Below are 12,500 nucleotides of genomic sequence, written 5' to 3'. Positions count from 1 at the left end.
TGCAGCCCTCCGCTGGCAAGGTAATGCTCACAATCTTCTGGGACCAGGACGGAGTAGTGATGACAGATTTCCTGGCAAAGGTACCACAATTACAGGAGCCTATTATTCTTCACTTTTGATGAAATTAAGGAAAGCTATCAAAATCAAGAGGTTGGGCAAGATCAGCAAAGGTACCCTCCTCTTGCAGGACAACGCTCCTGTCCACAACTCGCATGTCGCCAGATCAGAAGCACGGGCGAGTGGTTATGAAATTTTTTCTCATCCTCCCTACTCTCCTGACCTTGCACCCTCTGAATTTCACCTCTTCGCAGCCATGAAGTAGTTTTTGAAAGGAAAGCGTTTCCCAGCTGATGCAGTCTTGATTTCTGAAGCCACATTCTGGTTGGAGGACCAACCTGGGGTGTTCTACAAAAACGGTCTCTAGAGCTGCATCAAACGATAGGAGAAATGCATAACTCTGGGTGGTTCCTATCTAGAGAAAGACTAATAACCGTTCCAAGTTTCGTTTCTCTATTGGTATGGGAAGGGGGTCAGGGGCATTACTTATTTCACGCATCTCGTATTTATTCATGGTTAATAGGGTGTCACAGAAAATGTCGCATTTTAGCTCTATTGAAAACTGTAAAGCGAAGGGCACTAATCTTTACATCTCCTTGCGCGCGACTCTATCCGATACCCACACATATAATTTTATTATTATCACATTGCTATTACCTTGCTACATGGCTTCTTTGTAAACCAGTAAACTTCGCTCTCGTCCACACTACTTGTGGTCGACAAAATCCTCGCCAATCAGCCGAAACGACACAAATCCAGACACTTTGCTCCTTCAACATGGACGAATCATCGTTCCTGGCTGTATAGACAAGCTCTTCTTTTCATGAGTGGTACCAAAAATACTTCAACATCCCATGCATTATACCGTATTTCATTATCTACATTCAATCATACTAATAACTAAGGGAAACAAAACAGAAAACACCTTCTATAGCCTATCTAGTAGTAAGCATCTAAATTTTAAGATACTATTGAACATACAGATGCACTTGGACTTCACAATATCCTGGGGGGGGGCTACAACCATCTGACCAGAGTCATGGAAAAGAGACGGATCCACAACTTAACTACCATAACAATTTGCACCAACCTTACGGCGTCAAGCAGATCCTTCACTAGCGGTAGGATATCATGTTGCAATTATATCCCCTGCCGGGGTATAGAGGCAACCAAAATCAGGAAATACTCCTTTTATACAACTTTAAAGGCCCTATCCAGGTAACTTAATCGATCACTTCAGACTTTCTTTTTTTATACACCCCATCGTCATACTCGAGTGATTGCATCGTGATGGACTTTAACCGCTATCACACCCTACGGTCAACCTGTTTAGGGATTCTTCAGCCCCCTCCCAAATTGATCCTTCAGCCAATTCGCCGTAAAGCGCATATTGACAGGAATAAGTTTACTTTGTTCGCGCTGTGAAACAATCAATGCTCCGCCCAGTAACCGCAAGTACCCTCTCTGGCTCACAGTCCACAGAAACACATATCCCTAATGCGATGAGCATACTTGCTCTCCGTCAACACTACTCGTTATCGGTGGAATCTTGAAATAATCATAAAATAATGAATAATCGCAAATCACTCCAAAAATATAAAATAAATTTTGCCAATCGTTACAAAACCCTTCTATTTCTAATCTTAACCTATTGCTAACGCGTGCATCCTATTACCCAATAGTCTGTCTTTTTCTTTTTTTATGTCCTTTCTCGGTATACCGCTTAATTATTTTGTATTATTCTTTCCTCTTTACATAAACTCATTATTTATTTATTTATTTTTTACATAGGCGTCACCACTTATCAAGGCCGATAGGCCGTTCAAGGATAAGGGTTAAAGAGTGTACAGCAGTCAAAAGGACAATATAGTAATCGATAGTAATGGAAGTTCGGTAAATTTGTTAACTTAAGTGGAACGGCTCCTCAGAAACTTGTTCACGTTGGACTTGAAGACAACTATATTATACACAGCTGGAAAGCAGGAAAACAGAAGACAATTCCACAGGCGTGCAGTTCTAAGAAAGAAGCTTTGATCATGGAATCTATGTTTAGGTTTAGGCACATATAAAGAGTGGGAAGAACTATTGATAGTGTTTTCAGCTAGACGAGTGTTTCTTGTGAAAGTTTGGCGAGGGCGGACCATAGATTGAAGCTTAGTCGAACACTTTCCATGAAAATAACGATAAAGCAGAGACAAACTCGCAAAATCTCTTCTGTGAGATAGATGTTGCAGCGAAGAGAAAAGGACATCTCCCACCAGGTCACGAAGTCTATTTTGAACCCTATCAAGGCAGGACAAGTCTTTTCTAGCAGCTCCTGCTTATATGTGGCAACAGTATTCCATACTTGGACGTATCTGGCTCTTATATAGATATAGAATTGCATCAGCAATGAGATATCTACTGGATCGATAGAAGGATCCGACCATTCTTCCAGCGGCCTTGGCAACAGATTTGATGTACGTATTCCCTTTAAGATCAGATGTAAAGGTAAAGCCCAGGAGCTTGTCAAAACATTAGTTCTCCCCCAGACGAGAGCAATTTATTTCAATTGATGCCAGATGGGGATCAGAACGTTGATGATGTAAAGATAGAAGCTTGGTTTTAGATGCATTAAAAGTAACCAGCCACTCCTTTCCCCATTGTACAACGTGATCAAGATCAGAGGAGAGAGAATCGGAGAGAACTTGGTCGTTTACTGTCTTAGATGTGCTACCATAGATGGTAGTGTCGTCAGCAAAAATGTCTACGAATGATATAAGGATTTCTTAAATATGCCCATAAGCGAAGACATTCGACTCGTCCCACCTGCACAATGCAATACGAAACAACAAAAAAAGAAAAAAAATATGTACAAAAAATAGTTTAATATCGCATTCTGTCATTCACATACAATAAAGGAAAAAGAAAACGATTCCTTTCAACAATGATCAAATATACAATCTGTTCAAAAATATTTCAATAAACAAAATTCGGAATCGCTTACATCGTTTCATTCAAAATATTCCAATTAGTCCTTTTAATTACTAACAAAACCTTGCAAGAGCTGCCATGTCGTCCGTGTCCCTGTCGTATTAAAGAACAAGAGTTTTCGTGTAAAGGTCATTCAGCAAGGGGAAAACACCATTTCTTAAAAGTCATCAAAAACACGATAAATATCTTCCACAACTAAATGATAGATAGATTCTTCTCCCGACTATTATGTAACGCACGCACACACACACACATACACCCACATACATATATATATATACATGTATATATATATATATATATATATATATATATATATAGAGAGAGAGAGAGAGAGAGAGAGAGAGGGGAGAGAGAGAAAGAGACAGAGATAGAGACAGGGAGAAAAAATTATTAGATCGATATTAAAACGTTTAGGAAAGAAACTAACCAGAGTACACAGTTATTAATTTAAGATAAAATATATTAACTTCTTTACTAATTTTAACATGCCCTTTTGTCACACTATCGGTCTCGCGCCGTAGTACTTATCGTTGATATACCCATTTTGTCTTTGATTTGAATCATCAATTAGCAAGCAATTTAAATACATGGTCCAGAAATCGTCAGCAGAAAACATGCACATCTATATAGTTTTATTATACAAACATTGTTAGTTACATATGTGCATACATGTTTTAGTGGAATCCAAATTCAAGGATAAGACCCCAAAAATCGCTTTTCTGGTCTGATGAAGTGTTATCATTGAATTGGGATTCCATTGAAATATGTATGCACATATGTAGCCTCTAATTTTTGTTTAATAAATAAAGTATATACCATATATGTGTTGCATTGAACACTTTTTAATAATCACGCGAGTTTCATTGTATTTACATCTAAGAAACCAATCGATACAACAATATCAAGCCGCACGCGTGTAGCCCCTCTCTGGTGTTGCATGTGAGATGACACCACAAAAAATAGTGAAGAAATTATGAATGTGAGAAGTGTGAGCCACCGTTGCCTTCACACTTTAGCCAAGTTTCCGAAAAATCTAATGATGGGGCACAAGTTAGGGGGAAAGAAGTATCATTTTTTGCAATCTGGGGGCGTTTATGACCACTTTTGAGCTCCTGGGCATGCCAACACCCAGTGTAAATGGACAAACGGTGCAATTTCAATTCTTAAGACATTTTAATTTGAATTCAGCGCCATGGAAAATTACTATATAGACATACATATCAAGTTTTTGAATAACATGAAAAAGGACACAAAAAAGGCATTTTTTTTTTTTAGTCCTAAAAGTCCCAGAGGGATGCAACTTGAATTTTGCTATGGCCACCCATACTGAATTTATATTAAAATCAATGGCCTCCACATTTTGGCCAAGTTTCAGGAAAATCCAATGGATGGATAAAACGCTATAGGGCAAAAAGTGACAGTTTTGGCCATTTGGGGACATCTTATTACAGTTTCAGGATTAACATATATTTGAGTTAACCAACATTAAAACCCACTATATAGTCAGCCATATCAAGTTTTTGTTGAGTATTATGAAAAAAGAGCCACAAACGAGGGCGTTTTTAGCACTAAAAGTCCCCGAGGATGCGAACCAGAATTTTGCCAGAGTTACCCATACTGGATTTATATTAAATAAAATGGGCTTACCATTTTGGTCAAGTTTCACAAAAATATAATCGATGGATCAAAAGTTATGGGGCAAAACATGTAATTTTTGGTCATTTGGGGGCATTTTGGACCTCTTTTAGAGCACCTGGGGACGCGACAGAAATTTTCGCATTTTTTTTTTTTCATATGCACATCTATTTAATGAAATACAATTTGTGGCAAATTTTCAGGCTAAACTAATGGACGGTTATCTGGCAATCGTCTGGAATAACGAACGCACGGAGAGACGGACGCACGAACGTCACTGAAAACGCCCCAACATATATATATATATATATATATATATATATATATATATATTGCGTGTGTGTATATGTATAAATATCTATCTATTTATATATATATACATATATATATATATATATATATATAAATATATATATATATGTATATTGAATTCAAGTCGGTCAATATAGCTCTTATAAGCAGATTATCATATAATTCATAAACTCTGACAGGCATTAAAACGGATTTAATAAATAAATGCTTCAAATTCAGCAGCATTCTTGCGGTTAACGGTAGCCGAATGGATTGGGTCCTTGCTAATGAAGCCAGGGATGGCTTCTGTCGCCGAGTTCGAATCTATCAACTGATGTTAAACGTAACACCCTGCACTGATGATTCCTGAAAGGATGAAACACTAGTGTCCCTAGGTATTTAATAATTATTATAGTAATATATATATATATATATATATATATATATATATATATATATATATATATGAGGTTGACAAGAAAATGTTTGCAACTTAAATTTAGATGAACATATATGGCTTCAAACAAAAATTATCAATCGAAATAAGCACCATCAGAATTAACTCACTTTTATGTACACAAAACAAGTGTATTAACTCTTATATTCTACTGACAATGAAGTCCTTGAAGGAGCTTTTGATATCGCTTAGGTTTTTGAAGGATTTATCACGTATAAATTGTTGAGATACTTGAAAAATTGGTAGTCGGTAGGTGAGAGGTCTGGAGAGTATGGCATTTGAAGTAGTTTCGAAGTCAAACTCGTTATACTTCTGTGGGGTCGGTTTATCAACGTGCAGTCGAGCATTGTCGGAGAGGCATATTTTCCTATACTAATGCTGGGTGTTGTTGTCAAAGTTTCTGATGCATTTCCTCCATTTGTTTACAGTGCTTCTCCGTCGTAACGGTTTCGCCTGCATTCCAAAAACTCTAATGAGCACTAAACAGTCAGCATGACCTTTTCTTGGTGTAACTCTGGCTTGGGGAAGTACTGTGGAGCTTTGGCGGCGTCTTACCACTGAGCTGAGTGTCACTGGTTGTCGTGAATCACTACTCTGTCTAGCAACGGGTCGTTCTTGTTGCGTAAAGAATGTAAGATGCCACTTCATAACGGCGTTTCTTTGGTTGTCGGTTTATTCGTAAGGCACCAATTTATCAAGGGTTTTCTCTTTCCAATCTCGCTCAAGTACTTCAAAATCGTAATATACGTTACACCTAATTCAGAAACAAGTTCTTGAACAGTTGTGCGTTAATTGGCTTCGATTAAGATTCTTAATTGATCGTAGTCAACATCTGATTGCTGAGACTACACTCATCATTTTAAAGACTCTCGTCGCCGCCACGAAATGGCTTAAACAACCATTGTGCTGTGCGTTCAGTAGGGGTTCCTGGGTCCATCACTTTGTTGATCCCGCGAGCTTTCTTAGCAAATTTTGTGCCTAGCTTGAATTGAAATAAGAAAATTGTGCGAATTTGCATTTTTTCCATCTTGTATTCAACGTTCTGAAGAAAGACGTAATTGTTTTTAAATGATTGTAATTTAAATTATTAGATAGAGCAAAAAATGCTTCTTAAAATGATATATAAAGTTAATATAACAAAAACTTATTAGAAATACATCATCTGAAATCAAAATGAAAAATTCCTCAAGAACTTTCTTGTCAAAATAATAACGTAGGTTAAAAAACTTATTAGACGAATTATTTAACATAAAAACCAAGCAAATAATATTATGCCCCCTTTTTACAGATTTTATCATATAAGGAAGTTGCATGGATACCCAGCATTGCCCGGGTCCATAAATAATATAAAGAACGAATAAAGTTTCGTTTAGATACGCCTATACTAACGATATTGAGCAATTTTTTTATTACTATGCTAGCCTGGGTGCCCGGCGTTGCCCGGGTGTTTGTAGGTATGTATTGAGCCCCTCCTCCCTAAAAAAGTTGTATAGGCAGGCTGGTCGAACCCGTGACGCGATGGCGAAAAAGGAAGTGGAGGTGTGTGTAAGGGTGTTAATTGCGAAACAAAAAAGGGAAAATTGCGACCGCGAAGAAGGAAAAGAAAGTGGAAAAACGTGATGCGTTAGCTGTTGCGCCCATCGCAAAACGGGAAGTGATGTAGGTTTAAATTAAGGCTCGACAATCGAAAACGGGCGATGTTTTTCGAAAATATCGGGAAGAAAAGCGACCCCTCTCTGTAAAAATGTGTCCATTTGAATGTGAAGGCATTACTGTTTAAAGTAAGTTTTCAATATTTGTGTACGAAGGGTCGAGCTCCAAATCGGTGCCTATGTCGTGACAATCTGTAGTCTCTGTCAAAAGTTTTGCGAAACATACCTACATACATACATACATACATTTTAACGGACAGATGATATTTATATTATAGACTAACGTTGGTTCCCAGCGTTGTCCGGGTGTTTGGAGGTGTGTGTTGAGCAAAAACAGAAAAAAGTGGTAGTAGGCAGGCAAACACGAACTTGTACCGCGAAGGAGGAAAAGAACGTGAAAAATAAACGTGACGTCTTTGCTGTTGCGTTCATCGCCAAACCGGAAGTGGCGAAGCGTTAAATTAAGGCTAGTCAATTGAAAAGAGCAAATGACTTTCGAAAATATCAGCGACTACGTCTTGTAGAAAAGTGCCCAGTTGAGGGTGAAGACATTAATGTTTTTAGGCTATTTTTGTCGTCCGACGGGTCGCGCTTCAAATCGGTACGGATCTCGTGAAAATTCGTCGCATCTGTCGAAAGTTTTAGGCAGGCATACAAACATACATGATAATGATTATTGCAACGTCTTGTTTTGTGCCACTCCCTCAGACACTTAAAGTCCATGAGCCCAAAAATGACTTCCATCGCCACAAGATCATTTTTATAGACAAATACCTGAGGGAGTATCTATACACAGATGATGTTACAGAGTCTTAGCTTTGTACGACAGCTAAGTCTCTCTCTCGGTTCAAAATGTTGAGATTCAGCAACAAGCAAGAGAAAGATAGCCAGCAACAAGTTAGACTGCTGACCAGCTTAATGTGGGTACTGGTCTCCCGCTTTATGGTTTGTTAAATCAAAGATTTGCTTCTCTTAGAAAAGTTGCCTTCACCACGGCTTATTGAATCCCTCCCCACCCCAACACACACATACATACACACAAACAAACACTCATGGTCGGGTCACCAGCGACTAAACTGGTTTCCCCACCAGACTTGTTTGGTGAGGAGGGTGGCTAGTCTCCCTGGAGGATTAAAAACAAGACCTTCCAAAGGGCGAATTAACTCTTTTTGAGGTCAACGGCCAACATACATACACACATGCATACATACATACATGATGATTGCAACATCTTGTCAGACGAGTGCCACTTCCTCAGATACGAGCCCAAAAATGACTTCCATCGCCACAGGACCATTTTAATAGACAAATGCGTGAGGGAGTATCTATACACAGATGATGTTACAGAGTCTTAGCTTTTTACGACAGCTAAGTCTCTCTCTCGGTTCAAAATGTTGAGATCCAGCAACAAGCAAGAGCAAGATAGCCAGCAACAAATTAAACTGCAGACCAGCTTAATACGGGTACTGGTCTCCCGCTTTATCGTTTTTTAAATTAGAGATTTGCTTCTCCTAGAAAGGTTCCCTTCACCACGGCTTACGGGAGCCCTCTCCACCCCAACGCACACATAAATACACACAAACACACACAGTGCTAGTTGGCCGTTGACCCCCAAAAAGGGTTCATTCGCCATATACATACATACATACATACATACATGCATGCATGCATACATTTAAACTTTATTTATCTTATAGATGTCAATTCCCTAGTGATTAACGCCGATACTCCTACTCCTGTCTGAGTATATTGATGTAGGCTTCGGTAACTGTACTATGTAACAATTTCCAAAAACACAAGATATCGTAATTCTTCTTCACAAACGGATAAAAACACGCAAATATAATTGCCCCAAAATGAACAAGTACCTGCTTACCACCTCTTCACCAGATTAAAGAGAAAAAGTTATTTTAAAATATCAGGCACTGTTAGATAACTATATATCAGTTCAAGCGAATTTCTTAAATGCTGTCTCAGTCTAGAAAGATTTCTCTCCCGGTCCCTTGCAACGACCGCGTTACTTTACAGTCCATATATTCAGAATTTATTATGTCTCCTTCAAGTATAGGGGAGAAAAAACTTAAAAATAGATCAAACTGAAAATATTTCAATTTTAAGAATAACAAAAAAGAACTTTTCTAATCAAAATAGATGTTATTTATCCATTGCGTTCTACCGTCTTCATCTTCGGCCAACGATTCCTCTAGATATTCTCAAGTGGTTTACCGAGACGGGGAAGGGGCGCCGAATATTCTAACTGCATCCTCAGCAGTTACTGGCTTTCATAGTTGTTGTCGTCGCACCAGTTTTGGCTAACTAAGCCTATGGCCGGCTTTGGATAGGATTGAAACCGCTATCTACAGACAATGCTCATGATTCTTGTCTGACTATAGTAGTTTCAATCTTTTCCAAAGCCGGCCAAAGGCTTAGTTGGCCAAAACTGGTGAGACGAAAACAAGTATGGAAGGCAGTAATTTCTAAGGAGACAGGAGATTCGATGTTCCTATCCCGTGGCAGTTAACAACTTGACAAAAGCTATTAGAATAGTTGAGCGAAAAATCATGAAACAACAACTACAAGATGACGATAGTAGTCCTGAATAAATAAATGGATAAATAATACAAATTAATCATCTAAAAAAATCTATTTAAATAAATAACAAAATAAACTTTTTTTTTTTTTTTCTGTTTTAAAAATGATGACTTATTACTTATTGTGTTATAAATAAAATAAAAAGGCCCGTTCTGGGCGCGAACCTGAAAAAGAAAAGCCCATAAGCGAATATGCCACCCATTAAATCAACATCGAAATGACTACAAAATGTATTATTTTACATGAAGGTAGGAAACAGCATTCACACATGGGTAGATTTTGTTCGGAACGTTGAAGGCAACATCACCCCGTATCTCTAACAACTGACTTTTTTTTTTTTTTAATTATTATTATTATTATTATTATTATTATTATTATTATTATGATGATGATGATGATGATGATACCTCTGTTTTTTGTCGAAACCATATTCATGTTTTTTAACGAGAAATACAACCACATTTGAGCTTATTTTGAACACCTTTGGCGTTGCCCGGGTTTAAAAATAACGTAAAGAAGTAATAAAGTATTGACTGGGCTTTGGTCTCTGGATCATAGTGATGGACTCAGGCTTAATCATGTGTAATCAGTCTTTTGAAAAACTTTGACTCATCTTCTTGGCACATATCCAAATTCATCCTCAAGCACTCGACGCGTTCTCGCTTCTGGAATGGTGGAATTCATCTGACAGACACCTTATTAGTATGCAAATGGTCATGAATGATAGTTTCCACATACCCTGTACTAATCTTGACATCTTGGGCTGTTTGGCGAATAGTAATGCGCCGATCTTCCAAAATGGCAGCCTCAACTTGACGGACAGATGCCTCATCAGTGGCAGAAGGGGAGCGACAGGTTTGGGAGCTGTTTCCACAGACTTCCGGTCATGTTTGAATTCACGATGCCAGCGTTTCACAAGGTCATATGATGGGGCATTATCACCATAAGTTTCTTTCATTTCATCAAAAGTCTCCTGTGGTGTGCGTCCTTTCAAATACAAAAACCGGATCACTGCTCGACATTCAACAGGCTCCATTTCACACCTGACTCAGTTCAAACATCTGTAAAACAGAAACCACAATTAGTTCAGAGCTGTAATTTGCCACCTAATCCGTAGAGATATAAATCATTGCACAGGAAAAATTTCAGCTAGATCAGACAACTGGAAGTGGGTCAGGGGCATTACTTGGTGCACGCCCCGCGTATATTCTCTCTCTTCCAGTTCACACAATTTAATTGATAATGACAAACCCTGAGATGGTGATGGTCTCTAACTTTGAGATGGTGCACACTATTTTTCAAGGTCAAGGTTAAATTTTAGAGTCGGGATTTTGCTGTACGCTCAGGTAACCGCGAAGCCGCCACCCAAGCATACAGCAAAGTCCCGCGCAAAATGCATAAATGCTTGCTTGCATAAACTATTAGAGAAATCATAATCGGAATGTTTCTGTCGAACTCGAGAATCCGGACGAAATTCCGACCGGAAACCTTTATTTACTTCACGAGGGTAGCATGCTCTTGGTCCATCAGTCATGTAATTCGTTGTTGTATTTTTCGGTCGCTCACACTAAGAATTAAACCTTCAAGCTTCAGGAGATTATCACTTTTTAAATTAATTTTGAAGTATCTACCCATTGCGTCATGGGTCCTTGCGCAAGTTCGGATTTTACAACGACCAAAACGTTGTGAAAATCACATTCAAGATTAGAACAGTAGTTAGAAGAATCCAATTTATACGATTGGAAAAAATACATAAAAGTTACGGTTAATAGTGTTGTAAATTAGGTGGAAGCTCCGTACCTGCCTAACATACTATTCAAACTTAGCAGTATCAAACATAGCTTGCAAAAGCAGCATCCGTTAATACACGGAAGATTGTTGCGCGTCAGGGCTGTCGTAGATCTTGATTTAATCATGTTTCGTTTTATTAGAAAAAATATTTGATACTTTTTGAATTTCGTAATTTGATGTATGAATGGTTGTACCGTACGGAAAACGGCGCGCCCTGCGGTATATACATGCAAACCTTAGCATGTATACATATGTAAATCAACCTTTACAGAAGAATGGTATTGATTATATACGCGCACTTTCTTTTCTTTCATCCCTGCATCTGTAGTGTCCTTATTCCTTTTAATTTTATCTATATCCTCTTTCTTTCCTTTAATTCGTTTTGTAAAATTTACTTCAAACGATGTAACTAAAAGTCTTTTCATAGACATAAGGATATCTGGTGCAGGTTTTTTAGAGCTTTCGAGCTGACTTACAATTTAAGTGCACTAAAATTTGAACCTAATGCAAAGGATAAGAATAATTCAAAAAAACGGTATCTCCAAAGTGAAATGGATATTGTGCACGTATTAGCATGACTTGCCATGTTGCACGATACGTAAACGATATGTTGATTTTAAATAAATTTCATTGTCGCTAATGTGATGGGGATTTCATAGACTTTGTAAGATGGAGGTTAGTATAAAATAGCGAAAACTATGAAACTAGAGTATGACAAAATAGATAATAAAATACTAACAACCTAGTTTTCATGTACAAACACGTTCGAAAAATAAAAACAGAACTAACAAATTATACAGACAAGTATATATAAATTCACGGAATAAAAATGCTAACACACCAATTCCCGGTAGTCCACTATCTTTCACCCTATTTAATATTTATATAATTTAGGTGACCATTTGCGAATACCAGGCATTGTATGTGCTTTCCAGTTATCTCTATAGTGTTTTCAGTCCTACTTGAATTCTTGCTATTGAGATAATTCAGCGAGTCTTGATAGGGGATTGGCTACAGTTTGCTCAACTCTTGCTTTAAAATTCGGCGTG

Source organism: Euprymna scolopes, chromosome 15, assembly GCF_053919585.1.
Source record: "Euprymna scolopes isolate OS-2025 chromosome 15, ASM5391958v1, whole genome shotgun sequence".
Lineage (NCBI taxonomy): Eukaryota > Metazoa > Mollusca > Cephalopoda > Sepiida > Sepiolidae > Euprymna > Euprymna scolopes.
Note: the sequence above shows the minus strand (reverse complement) of the source record.